Raw genomic sequence first — 13,844 nt, 5'->3', positions numbered from 1 at the left:
CACACACAGCTCATACAGCCGGTTAACACGTGTTTATAATACTCCTTTTGTATCCCCAATGGGAGAAAGAAATGCATGCTTTATCCTCCTTTTCTGAAACACAAAATTTGTTTATTTCTGCACCATTCTGGTAGATTTTAAGGAGTCTTTGCCCATGTGGAGATCACTTTCACTCAGCATGATATACAGGTGCTCAATATCAAGCTGCTGTACTTCCAAGATTCCACAGGCTATGGGAATAAGCTTTGGTAAGTTTAGGCACCACAATGAAGAGCTTATTACAGATCTTCCTGTATTTTATCACAAGTTTCATCAGCAAATCTAAATATTGCTGCATTTTGAGTCTCTTAACGGGACACAACAAATTAAAAACTATTTTTGCTGCAACACACCTCTCAAAAATTAAACTGTAACTAAAACATTTTGTATTCAGTAGCTTGTACTGTCACATAGCAGTTGTCACATGATTTCAGAGACTGAGTGATGTGACACTGTGTTCATTAATACTGTATTTTCAACCTATTTTAGTAGGAAAACACAGATAACACAGATAAAATTGCAAGGGGCCTTGTCTGCCAGGACCTGTCCTGTGTCCCACCACTCCAGATGGGAGTGGGTGGTCAAGGAAGCACCAGGGCAGCCCCAGACTGTCCATTAGACCCATCGCTGGGAATGGGGGCAGCCCAGGGCTGGACCCAGGCAGGGATGTGTGCTCTTCTCTCACAGCAAAAACCCCAGAACTCGCCCAATGCTTCTGGTACTCTGAGGCAACCAGTCACAGAGGTTGTGGCTGGGAACAGGCGCTCTCCCCTCCCTCCTCATCGCAGCCTCCTCTCCCTCCACACCTCCTGCTCTGCCACGGCAGGGGAAGGTGGCCTTGCCTCCCCTGTGCCAGCAAACGACACTGAGCTGACCCTCTCCTGTCACAAGGGACATCAGGGTACAGCACTAGGCCAGCAGGAAGTGAGAACCAGGAGATCACCAATTCACCCTAATAACTTGAGAGATCAACCTGTAGGTCTTCACAAATTAGCAAGTAAATGAGGAAGGGGACACCAGAACACCGGGCTATGCCAGGCTTTGCCAGCCTACATTCAGTGGGCAGCCCTGTGGGGCCACCTGTTTTGTCTCCAGGTTTCTCTCATCACCCGAGAGGACTTTACAGGAGAGGCTTTTTCTCGTCTTTTGGGCCATGGCTGCTGAATGCATCAGGATGATGCAAGCTCCTCCTCCCACTGACCACCTCCTCACAGAGATGCTTCTCTGTCCTTCAAGACAGGGCTGGGAGAGGAGCTCACAGGTCCAGCTGATGTCATCGGACCAATGGATCAAGAAACTGATCTCAGCAGCTGTATTGTAAATAGACCAGGCAGGAAACAGTGTTAGCAAGGCCAGGGGTTACTCAAGGGAGAAGAAAATGAAAGTGTGGTTGTCTGTTTTTTTACAGATAATAGTGTTGAATATTCAAAAAATACATTTTTAACAATTTCTGAATTGGCAGCATTGAGTTTTGTGGGGGAGTTTTTTGGGGGATTTTGGCTTTTTGTGTTTTGTTTTAAATAAAGCTGCTGATCTTCAAATATTGCTCCTCTCCCTTTGCCATTTTTAAATAAGAAAAATATTAGAAGATCAGAGGCACAGGTGCATGAATAGACTTTGATGTCTATGCTGAGGGAGGCTTTTGAAAAACTGCTATAGCACTCAACAGATGGCTGTATTAAAGACAGACATGTCTAATGCTGTGTTTGTATCAGCACTATACACTGTTTGGTTACGCTTTCAGTGAAATACTTTATGCAGTTCAAATCTCAGCATGCACGCAAACACAAACCCCCAACACCATCCCCGCAGAACAATCAGGCATCTGGACAAGTTACTGACCATCAGCACAAAATCTCTGTCCTGCCCCTTTAATTACAACCAGCATTGGAAGCAACTCAGGAAAAAGACTGGAGGCCTGAAACCAAGTTTCCATTACCCAGCAAGTGGACTGTTTCAATTTACATTTTATTGGAAATGATGCTCAGCGATTTTGAATTGGAAATTTTGCTGATGCTCTAAGAAAAACGAACTATTTATAAAAGGAAGTCTCTTCTACAAAGACATCATGTTTCAGTCTTCATATGTTCTAATACCAATAAGAATGAAATGGACATACTCTTATTTTTAGATTTATAAAACACTCACATTTCATTTCAGTGAGTACTTGCACTGACAGTCTTATCAGTCACAGGAATTAGTACTTGTGCCAGAAGCCAGCAGCTCAGCTATCTCAGCTGACTCTACATATGAAATGAACACCATAACAAAACCAGAATCCCCTAGACTGATAGGAACCCTTCTTTTCATCTCAGGTCTTTCATGTATCAAGCCAAACAGAGAAAAAAAAAGACTGATTCAATCTTAATTATTTATTAAAAATGTCTAATTTAATGCCTAGAAACATAATGGCATAAATACCTCCAAAACAGACTACTAGAATATGCATGCTTTTTCTTTTCAATCTGTGCATTAAACTATGCTTAGACTCTGCAATGTCATTTTATAAATAAGTAACAAAAGATGCATACAGCAAAATCTAAAGTTCCCATGCATTTTTCACCAAACGCCATGGAAGTGAAATACCTCTAGACACACGTAACCAGAAACAGAATGACTGGCCAAATTTAGCTGAATAGAACAGACATCCTTGAATGCACTGGAAATAGTCTGATCATAGCAATTCTGATTCCGACCCTTCTCCTTGACTAAAAATACTTCTCTCTGAATGCAGCCTAGCTTTTATACATGCAGAGAGAACTTAGGAGGAGACATCTAAAAAGATGTTACTGTTCAAAATGACACCAGGGAACAAGGCAAGATGCAAACTAGGGATGGGACAGAGGAGTTGATACAAGAGCAGCTTTGCTGTAAGCAAAATATGTACCTTGCACACATACATCACATTTTCCACAGGCAGCAAAAAATGGAACAACTATCCCAGAGCAAAATCTTTGATCACCAAAACATTTTATCCTGTTAGTGACCCATGCTATTGCTGTGACTTTTGTTGAAACACAGTCTTAGCGTCTGCAAGTTAACATTAATTAAAAAGGTAATTTAAACAACTTCTATATTGTTCAAATAACAACATGTGGCAGCATATTGAGATGAGTACAATCATTGCTGGAAAGCAGCACAGATCATCAAGAACTCCAGGCCTGAATAAAACCTGTTAGTAGCCTGTTTCAGGGAACAAAAGGCAACCATCCATAAAACCAGACATACTTTCAGAGGAAAACCCATGTTGAAACCAAGGCCAAGCTTCAGCATATTGAAGGCATTTATACAGTTTCACAGGCATTAATGGATTTTATTTTCAACACCCTTCTGTGACAGTTCCCCATCTGCAAAATGGGATACTCCCAAAGGCACAAGCAAGACTAAATGACTTTCTGGCAAGTCATACAAGAAGTCTATGGTTAAACAAGAACCGAGCTCTGCTCTCTGGAGGCCCAGACTACTCACTGGACCATTCCTCCTATTCCTCAGTTAAGCTTCACTCTGTCAAACAACACACATCCTGTCTTCCAGCAGTATCAAACACTACGAAGAACTTTTTTTTTCTCTTTTTTAGACAGCTTTAATGGGTACATATCTAGGAGGCAATTTTTTTTCTTTTTCATTCAGATAATACCCATCAGTAAAAAAAATACCAAACAAAGTATGCGGAAATATTTCTCTGCAGCATTTTCAATGGATCACAATTCTTGGGTAACTCTGGACTAATGCAAAATTTACTCTATGCAGAAAATTGTGAAAATGGTCCAGCTTTTCCTGGAGGTTTGCTTTTTGCAAGTTTTTAACTCCTAAGTGTTCTGAAAAACTGAGCCCTAAGCTCAACTAGAAGTTCATCATTTTCCTCCTCTCAGGTGTAAGACATTAATTCCCACCCCTAAAAGTGTGAAACTTGGACAGAATTCTCTTAGACCAAGATTTTCTAAGGAAACCAAACACTCTCTCTAATCTTAAAAGGATGAGAAAGATTAGAATATGCTATGGAAATACTTGTGTTGCACTGATGCTTCGTATTTGAATATGAGTTAGATTTTATGTACAGCCTGAATAATTCCACCAGCATTTGGGGGTGCTCTTTTCATTCCATTTAAAAGCATCAGCACAGATTTTTCACGCTCTATGGCACAACGTGAGACCTATTGTAAGCAAATGACAAACCATTGTCTGCAGTGGCTCGGCGTCCCACTGCCATAGGGTTTCCTTTGATCATAACAGAGTCCATCAGCCACCATGTTCCAACACAAGGACATCACCTGAGATTTCGTGCACTGTATTCATTTAAAAGCCAAGTTGTCTCAAGAGAAATTTAAGGACAGTCATTGACATGAATCCAGATCTGAAATAAAAAATGAGTAGACAAATGCATTTCTCATAACTGAACTTCCTAACGGCACAAAAGTTGAGTAAGTTTTACTCTGATCTTTCTTAGCTGGACAGGATATGAAACACAGCAAAACCCCTTCAAACCAAAAGCTGTTAAGGATTTTGGCAACAGTATAAACCTAAATGGACTGTATAAGCCACAGAAACAGAAAGAAATAAATCATAAAACCTGCTTTGCACCTCTTCTTGTGATGTTCTAGGATTATCTGATATTTGGGTAGCTTAAAGCCTAAACCTCCAAGCACATGATCTGTCACTGCAGATGGTTATTTGATTCATGTCAGACCTGGGAAGTCAGTATGTTTTAACCCTTCCTGAGTACAGCATAACAAAGTTTCTTGTTGAACACATAGCTTCTCTGAAGGAGGAGGGAAGAGGTTGTGCTTTAAGTGCTGATAGCTGCAAAGGCTGAAGGGGGGGTGGTTTCTGTGTCTGCTGTTTTTAGAGGTATTTATTAATTTTGGTAAATATTATTTCCATGAAAATGCGTATGAAAAAACAGTTATAATCTAATAGAAAATAACTGGAAAGTCTGTGCTGGTCTTTTGTTCTTTGGCCACAAGATTTTTCTGCTTCCATTTAAATAGCTAATAGAGCACATATTTTAAATTATTTAATAGAAAATAAAACATTAACATTGATGTTTTTCAATATAGCCAAAATGACTGCAGCCCAAGTAATTTTAAAACTTTCAAACCCACCATGATTATTGGAACAGAAGCAAACTCTGGACCAAAGGAACAGCCAGAGGTATGATTAAACTTGCCAACTTACCCCAGCATTTACATCTGAATCCCTATCAAGCTCAACTGAAATGAACAGGTTTGCAATAAGCTCCATAAGGCCAGCAAAATAGCTAAGCAAATGTTATTTATTAACAGTATCTGAAAATTAAGAATTTCACATTACATCATTAATTACATGAGTAAACTTGACTTTCAAAAGAAATTACCCAGAAAACATAGTGAGAAAACTTCCCCAGACTCTCCATTTACCTCTGTGATGTTTTTCATCCCACCAGCCTCTTGCTCTTCTGGCAAAGAAGGCAGGAAAATTTGGAGTCAGTGCACTGCTCCATTGTTCACAAATCTGCCTTTCATTATGAATGTTACGTATTTGATTATTATAATTAGAGAGAAACGTAACACAGCTTGCCCCATTGTAATTGACCACAATGATATACATAAAGGTTCAGAAATTTTGGCCACAGGGGATTCTATCAGTTATTTACTCATACTCAAAAGTCAACAAAAAAAAAAAATCAAACATCTTGCATGACCTACAGAAAACATCAAACACTTTGCAGTGCCAGACACATACACTGACATAATACAGAACAGCAGCAGGCAGGGAGAAACAAGATTCAGCTGAAATAACCACTGAATGACACCAATTCTAAAACAAGAATCCTTCCATCATTTAATAAAGCATATACTGATACTCAGTTGTGGTGTCCTGAATCACATGTGATTTGACCTTGGTGTTCTATGATCTGCTGTGCCCAAGGCCTCTGAGACACCAAAGGAGGAGCACTTTTGAATGCACAGCAACACATGCATGTGTGTTTGAGCACATCTGCACTGTCAGAAGTAGTGTACTCATTTTTATGTATTAAAAGGACAAACAACTCTTACAGACCACTGTGCTGAGCCTAGGGTGTGCAGGGCTCATTTTCTGGTAGAATCCAGAAAGTGAGCCTGGACAGCTGGCTCTATTTACATGTAACAGACAGCAGAGCACTACGAATGACTGCAAAGGCACAGAAGGGTCACTGCATGAAACCAAGTTTCTGACTCCACGATCTGAAGCAAGGAAGAGATCATCTTTACTTCTTTGAAAGCTTCAGGGAGTGGAGCGTATGTACAAGGTATTACCTATTACTACAGTATTTAAGTGTTATATGGCAAACTGTTTAGGGTTTCTAAACACCTACAATCACAATTCATGATAAAGGGAAATAAATCAATGAGAGAGAAATCTCTTCATGAGCAGAAGAATAAGTCAATGACCTTAAGAGATAAGGCTGCCTAGACTAACCATTCCAGGCATTCTGCATGTGAACAGGTCCATGGAAACTCACTAGCATGAGTGTTTCAGACACAAGTGTGTGCTATTTGTTGGTTCATTTAACCCAGTACAGTTAATCTGATGATGCAAATGTGTCCCATTATTAAGCCTTATGAAGACAGGGGAATAAGCCAAAGTTATGTAGTATTTTTTCACTGTACTAAAACTGTATCTACACTAGAAATGGAGGTGGCATTATTTTAGCAATGGTAATGAAGATAAAATACAAAGAACCTACACAAGCCCAGAGACAATGTGAAGTACAATGTGTAAGAGCTAGTTAGGCTGAGCAACGCCCAACTAGACTCTTTGAGTGAACAGACAGTAAAACCACCTACTGAACAAAAGCCTGCATAAAGCCATTCTCTTGAAACATCTGCTAAATGTATTTCAAGAAAGAAAAGAAACTCTTCAGAGCAAAAGCACTTTCCCAAACAGATGGTTATTTGATTTAAGAATAAGGGAATTGCATTGTGTGGTAAGATCTGACCTGTAATTTCATCACAACGCTTTTCAAATGTATTTCTTAATGCACTAGTGCAGTGGCACTCTCCAAACCACAGGGAAATAATTAACTGTCACAAAGTATTGAAAACATGTTTGTTGTCTTGGCTTATGGGCATTTTTTAAAGTCATGCTACAGAACTGCAACCAGAAGGGAAGTTACCTATACACCCAGCAATAAAACACTGAACAGGGAGTCAGGGCTGCTAGCACATAATGGTTAGCCAATTACTACATGTCAAAAACTGATAAAGGCCCTCATATTATCTTACTACAGCACAATTTCAGACAACCACATGCTCATATGCTGAAGGCAAACTCATAGGTGGCACATTTGTTCAGTCTCAGAAATCCCCTAAACGTGATGATATTTGGAGTTTCTCCTAAATTACTTTAACCAGATATTTGGAGTTTCTCCTAAATTACAGTAATATTTCCTCTGAATAGACAACTTTTCAATGCTTTGCACAACCACCATGAAATATGTGTCTATACAAAATTAAGTACATGAATTGACTCATAGTTTTCCTGGCCACATAAAACCGTTTTGGTGGACTGCATACTTTTTTCCTTAATTCCTTAAGTAATTTCCATATTTCCTCACATCCTTTAAGCAAGAATTTCTGCCTGAAGACTTACAGATTAAGATACCAAAGCAATGCTACCTATTTCCTGTAAATATTTGTCAGAACTCTCCTTGCACCCTCCTCCCGCCAGGCATACTCTGGGAACTCAAGGTGGTATATAGCAGGCAATATCCACATAGCATTTCTGCACAAAGAATAAAGGAAATAACCCTGCTGATTTTTAGACCTCAAATCAGGGATATTAACAGCTGGAAGATCCAAGACTTTGGTGTAACATATTAATTTTTTGTGTATTAGGTATAAATAAAAATCCTTGCTAAACAAGGTAAAATAATCTCCAAAGACAGGACATAAATAAGTCCTAGGAAATTGTGATATTAGATGATGTTAAGTTGCCCTTCAGTTTTGCACCTGTTAATCGTATTCTAGGCCTCTGTAAGGAAAAAAAAAAACCCAACACAACCCAAGAAAACCCCCCACAACCAAAAAAAACCCCAAAACCCGCAAAAAAAAGACAACTCTGGAACTTGCCTATGAATCAAGTATATTTCAAAACAAAGGTCGGGAACATCGATGACACCTGGTATGAGTAAAGCTTTCATCTGCCTTAGAGAGAAGATCTTCCCAGATATTGAAAAATAAATATACCTTACAAGAACCCTCAGCCCAAACTAGGCAGACACTTCAGTATTAGTCTCAGACCCTTCCCACAAGAGGTTCACATTTTCAGTCTCTCAAACACTCCTGTGCAACACCTGTCAGGACCTTTTGAGAGAGGTCCAACTGGACTTACAGTCTTCAATGGGCCAGTCTTCAATAAGCCAAGAATGCAGCAGGGAACTGAATCCACTTCAGTTAAGCTCTAGCTCAGGCTCAGTTGTAAGTAGAGCTGTGCTGGCTTTGTTTCAGCTAGCAACAAAACTCACATCTAGGTTTTGTTCCAATTAAAAACCCCCCAGCATTAAAACAACCACTACTGTTTATGAGTGTGAGTTCATTTCAGCTCCCCGGGAAGAAAGTTGAAAGGCCTTTCTTATCTGGAAGGCAAGCACGTTAAATGTACTCTCCATCTGCATTCACGACAGAAATTAATCCTCCATTAGGAAGTAAACAGCTTGAGTCAATATGCTGCAAATGGACACACTGTACTTCAATGACACTTGCTGGAACTTTTAAGTAGCTTGTTGATGTGCAACACCAGCATCGGCTGCAAGCCAGAGTGCATCAGCAGAGAGAAATAAAACTCGGTTGGGCAAATTTTTACTCTTCTCTCTTGCCAATTTGATTTAGATATGAATGAGATTCCCTCTCCCCACAACCCTCAACTAAAGTGGCTGAAACTACAGAATATGCAATTAAGATAGCCCTGGAGGTGTGCCCAGAGGTGCCTTTGATCTCAGTAACTGCCTATGAATTACTGAAGTTCTTTCCCTCAAATTTCCAGAAAATGAACAATATCTGATTTTAAGAAACACCTCTAGAAGCTATAGACTTTCCTGAAAATTCCCCAGTATTCCAGCTGCTCCTCTATCTGTGCAAAACTGGACTTTTAACATGACAATACCCCTGACCTCCTTTGCAGTTTACCTTAGTGTACCTTTCATGAAATTTGGCTGGTAATCAACTTGTCAGCACTGCACCACCACACACAGTGACTGACTTGAGGTTTTGTTTTAAGTCTCAGCTTGGCACCCAAAGCCAAAGAAGAAGGTCACAGGGCTGGACTCTTTGACCTAGCCAGATGGTCAAACTGCTCCGAGGCAGTGCCAAAGAGGGGCAGCTCCATGGACTACCACCAGGCAAGAAACAAAAAACACTACTTCAAGAGGGCAGAACTAAAGAAAGCTGAAGAAATAAAATAATACAGGGTTTGAAACATCTTCAATTAAAAGCCACATGTGAATGAGACGGATAAAGGATGTATGGAAGAAGACAATCATGGGAATACGCAGAGACAAAAATTATACATACAGTTCAGAAGTGGCATCAAGTTGTCACAAGGAAACAAAAGGAAGTACAATAATATTTCAAGAACAAAGCTAAGCTAAAATTACTCTAAAAATTATTCTAACAGTTTTCTTTTAGAAATATTAACCTCTTTTAACCTCCTTCTTAAATCTCAGAATGCTTCTCATTACTATCTCAGCTGTCTTGCTCTGTCAGAAGACATAGCTTTATCCCAAACGTAAGGGATTTTTAAAACATCAGCTTTTAAAAAGTAATAAAGAAGTTTAAAACCGTTTTTAAATTAAGACATCAAAACCATACTGACTTAAGAGGTTTTATTATTCATCCAGGGAGTTGAAAGCTTGTCATTTGTTAACATAATATGCCTCTGTTAATTTATCCTTGTAATTGATAATTTTTAGTAACTTAAGTGCAATTTTAAAAAATGTGTCTCCTACTTTCCCATTCAGGTTCACTACAGATACATCTCTATTTTCAAGGAAAGAAACTGAAAAGCAAAAAGGGAGTAGTTACCTTATAGAATTATCTAAATTTAGGTTAGAAAAGAGAGGAGTTGCAAAAATATCATAAAAGTATTTGTTTTCCAGTTAAAAAAAATTCCTCCACTAAACACAAAGATGAAAGCAAGAATACACAAGCTTCAAAAATTACAAATTAATGTTCTTCTGCTGGGTTATGAAGATGGAAGAAAAAAGTATGTTCTACACAAATATTCTCCATGTCCTTTCACATATGCATCTGTAGCTTGAGTTTCTTTACAACAAACACTGACATTACAATAAACAAACACTGCATGATACACAAACCACAATGGTTATACAGAATTGGCATCAAGTATTTAAACAAAAGCATCCTTTCTGGAAATATCTCTCCTACTTACAGCCTGCCAAGAACTGCATTGATTCAGAGACTTTGATCAAGTTAAGTTCTAAAGAAATTTGAAAACAGAAAAAAGAATTTAAGAAAATAAAATACAAGCTTTTTGCAAAACTATCTTTGCTTTTTTTTTTTTTTTTTAAATCTTCCTAAATGCTTGTTCAGCTTAGAATGAAAGCCTTCATTTTGCCCTCCCAGTCTGTGGCACACGCAAGTGCAAACAGGTTACACAAACTGGCTGCTCTGCAGGTAAGTTCATCCTTTCCTATACTGAGCACGTGCAGGTTTAAGTAAGGATGTCTGTAACAGCGTGGGAACTGAATGCACCTCTCAAGTCTCAGTTCAGTGCCTAAACAGAAAGATCATTCCTGCTTTCTAAGGGAAAAGATAGTTTCTAACATCTTGTAATAAATAAGCATTTTGCCAGTAAATGTGGCAGTTTCAAGCACACAAAATTATTCATATTAGATATGTTCAATCATGCAATCTCCCCCAAAAAAGTAAATTCAAGAATAGCATCAAAATATTTAAGTTTCTTGAACAACTACCCAGAATCTGTTAAAAATGCATCAAAAATTTGAAAGAAAATGTAACCCCCAATGCTATCTTATGCACCTTTCTAAAAAAAATTGCCAGAGGAACTAACCTATTCATTTCTGTAAGAAAAGATCACTAAGATATTCCCTATTTGGTTCCACTTTTCCCCGTGTTTAAAAAGTACCATGATAAGATCTTTACATACCATTTAATAATGTTGAGTGGTTTTTTCCAACATAGTTTTTGTGTTGCTCTGATATTTTATCCTCTGTTTAATCATCAGATTAGAAAGATTAATGAAGCTAATTCTGTTAACAAAATGGCTATCCTGAGGACTACAATTATCTGTGATTCACTTGGACTTCCTCTGCAGCTTTATCCATAACAAACCCAGAGCAACTCCAAGACTCCTCGGATGCCAGCTACAAAGCACTTTGTTAAAAGAGCAGCTAAACAGAAAACTGATACAGTCCATTCTACCCATGTTTAAATGCAAAAAAGAAAAACAAGTAAAATAAAATTGAGTAGCTTTATATACCTTTATACATGCTGCCAGGCAACCTATATTGCATGAAACAGATAGACCAGAATGCAACATCTTGAATACAGAGATTACAGAAAAGGAAATGGCAAAAATAGCCACTACTATTATTATGGTTCCTGAAAAGTTAGACGGCACAGTCCACCAGCCAGAAGTGGCACACCAGGAATAGATATATCTTCAAAACTCCCTAAGAAAAAAACAGGTTCCGGTGCATGTGGCATTAAGTAGCATTTTTCTTTAGCACTTATTTTCATTTACTGCAGTGCTTTAAACAGAATTACATGTGGAGTTCTCACATGGTAGATATGAATTTTACATGAAAGATGCCTGTTAAACTTCTTTAAAATTTCACTCTTTCAAACATCCAGAAAGTTTTCCAGTATTTCCTGGATTTAAGAAAAAAAAATTTTAAAAAAACCAAAAATAATCCACCCTGAGACTTAGTCTTTCTTGTATTGTAGGGACTTGGACATTCCACTTTTAGTCCACGAGGAAACAGGAAGTGCAGAGTCATTTACGGTTCTGTTCTTTGAAAAAAAATTATTATAATTCAAACCCTTCAAACTCTTTTGGGGGGGGTGGAGGGGAGTTGGTTTTCTTTTTTTTTTTTTTTTTCTCTCTTTTTTTTTTTCAGTTATGAATACAAGAGCATTCACTACTAAGGTTTGAGTAATTTCTTTGCAAGAGCTCAGGTTAGATTTCATAGAGCCAGATAGTAAAAACTCCTGGAACTTGGCTCAAGGTAGCTGAATAATACTTGTTCATTTAGCTCTTAAAATTTAGTTCTGACTGCATAAGAACCGTCCAGTTCTGCTAATGGAAGGCACAGCATGCTGCCCACTTACTCTTGTATCGAACCAAGTAAGTAGGGCAAGGCTAACATCCGTCTTCCAAGAAAGGCTTTCAGTCTTCTCTGGAAATGTCTAGGGATGAAGTATCTGCTACATCCCTTGCCAACTGGTGTCATTAGTTTATCAGTTTAATGTGAAAGAAAATACGTGTTATGCTGCCCATTTTAATCTGTCTGGATAGCCCTCAGTTCCTGTTTTACCCTTCTGAGATTAAAAAGCTCCTTCTTTTTTAAATGGTACTTTACATACCCAAATTAAGTAACCTCCCATTGTTCTTTTTATTTAAAGCAAACCAGTGAGCTCAGAGCCTCTCCCTGTAAAGAATTTTTTCCAATATGTGAATGCTTTCAGAAATCCTAGTGTGAGCTCTGCTATTGACTTGCTGGGTCACCCTGGGCAACAAACTCTATTCACCGTCCACGTGCCATTTCACCTTCTAATATTAGTCTTAGTTAGAGTACAAATTCTAAAAAGTTCAGGCTCTTTTTAACACTTTTGTGCAATTAGGCCCTCATGTTTTTACCAATATGTACACTGGAGTTTGCAGGTTCTAAGCATGCTGCCATATTGATAACCTGAACTGCTAAATCAGCTAGGAGCAATCAACCATTAGTGTAGTGTATTGATAGCCCTGCACATACATCTGCTATGGTGCACCTATCTCTTCCCACAAAGCAGGGAACCTTATCACCTGATTTACAAAAAAATTTCCATTGGGGGTTTACAGCATGAGGCAATTCCAATTCCACACAGAGAGGGCAGAGAAAGGTCTTGAAGCAGGTCTATCTGGCCTTCAGTACACTTCTTTTTGCTCAATTCCAACCAGTTTTTAAAATGTCGACCTCCCATAATCCTCCCATGTGCAGCCTACAGAAGAAGGAGGAATAATTTCACACCTGGGGGAAGTGTCATGAAAAATCTGTCAGCTGTAAGAAGGGTGGAGGCAGGCAGGATAGGCTTCCTCAGGAATGTATCTAAGTTTTGGATACTCTTGTTCCTCATTCCTCCATGGCTGTCCTACAATTTTCGTAAGCGTTATCCCACACAGCTTGCAGAAATCTCTGCCTTGGACAACCCTGTAATCAAAACTTAGTTGTATCCAGGCTTGTTTCAAAACTCTCAGAGCACTCTTATCTGAGAAAAACTCAACAGGTGATCTGAAATGGGAACTAAATACTGAGATTTTTCTAAAAAAATATAGAAACAGTTCCCAAAGATTTTCTTGAGCACAGTGACAGCACAAGTCCCTTTACTCCAGAGACCTCAAGGACAGAAGAGGCTGTGGTGGTTTGGGGGGAGTGGAGGTGGGGGAAGAAAGGGAGGGTGGTGGTTGGTTGGTTTTGAGTGGTTTTGTTTTGCCCTCCTTCCCTGTTTTTTTACTGCAGTATATTTTCCTTGCTAGTAATTGAGATGAAAATGATTAATGCACAAATATGACCATGTTAACCATCTGGAACCCCCCCTTTAAGT

At 38.8% G+C, this 13,844-nt stretch overlaps 1 protein-coding gene across 4 annotated transcripts in view; it reads right to left on the bottom strand.

Moving 5' to 3' along the window:
• The window catches only part of PRKCE (protein kinase C epsilon), a 285,664-nt gene that overhangs the window by 186,842 nt on the left and 84,978 nt on the right, over positions 1–13,844 (bottom strand). The window lies entirely within an intron of this gene.

Source organism: Aphelocoma coerulescens, chromosome 3, assembly GCF_041296385.1.
Source record: "Aphelocoma coerulescens isolate FSJ_1873_10779 chromosome 3, UR_Acoe_1.0, whole genome shotgun sequence".
NCBI lineage: Eukaryota > Metazoa > Chordata > Aves > Passeriformes > Corvidae > Aphelocoma > Aphelocoma coerulescens.
The sequence above is the reverse complement of the archived record's forward strand: the minus strand, read 5'-3'. Positions and strand labels throughout refer to the sequence as shown.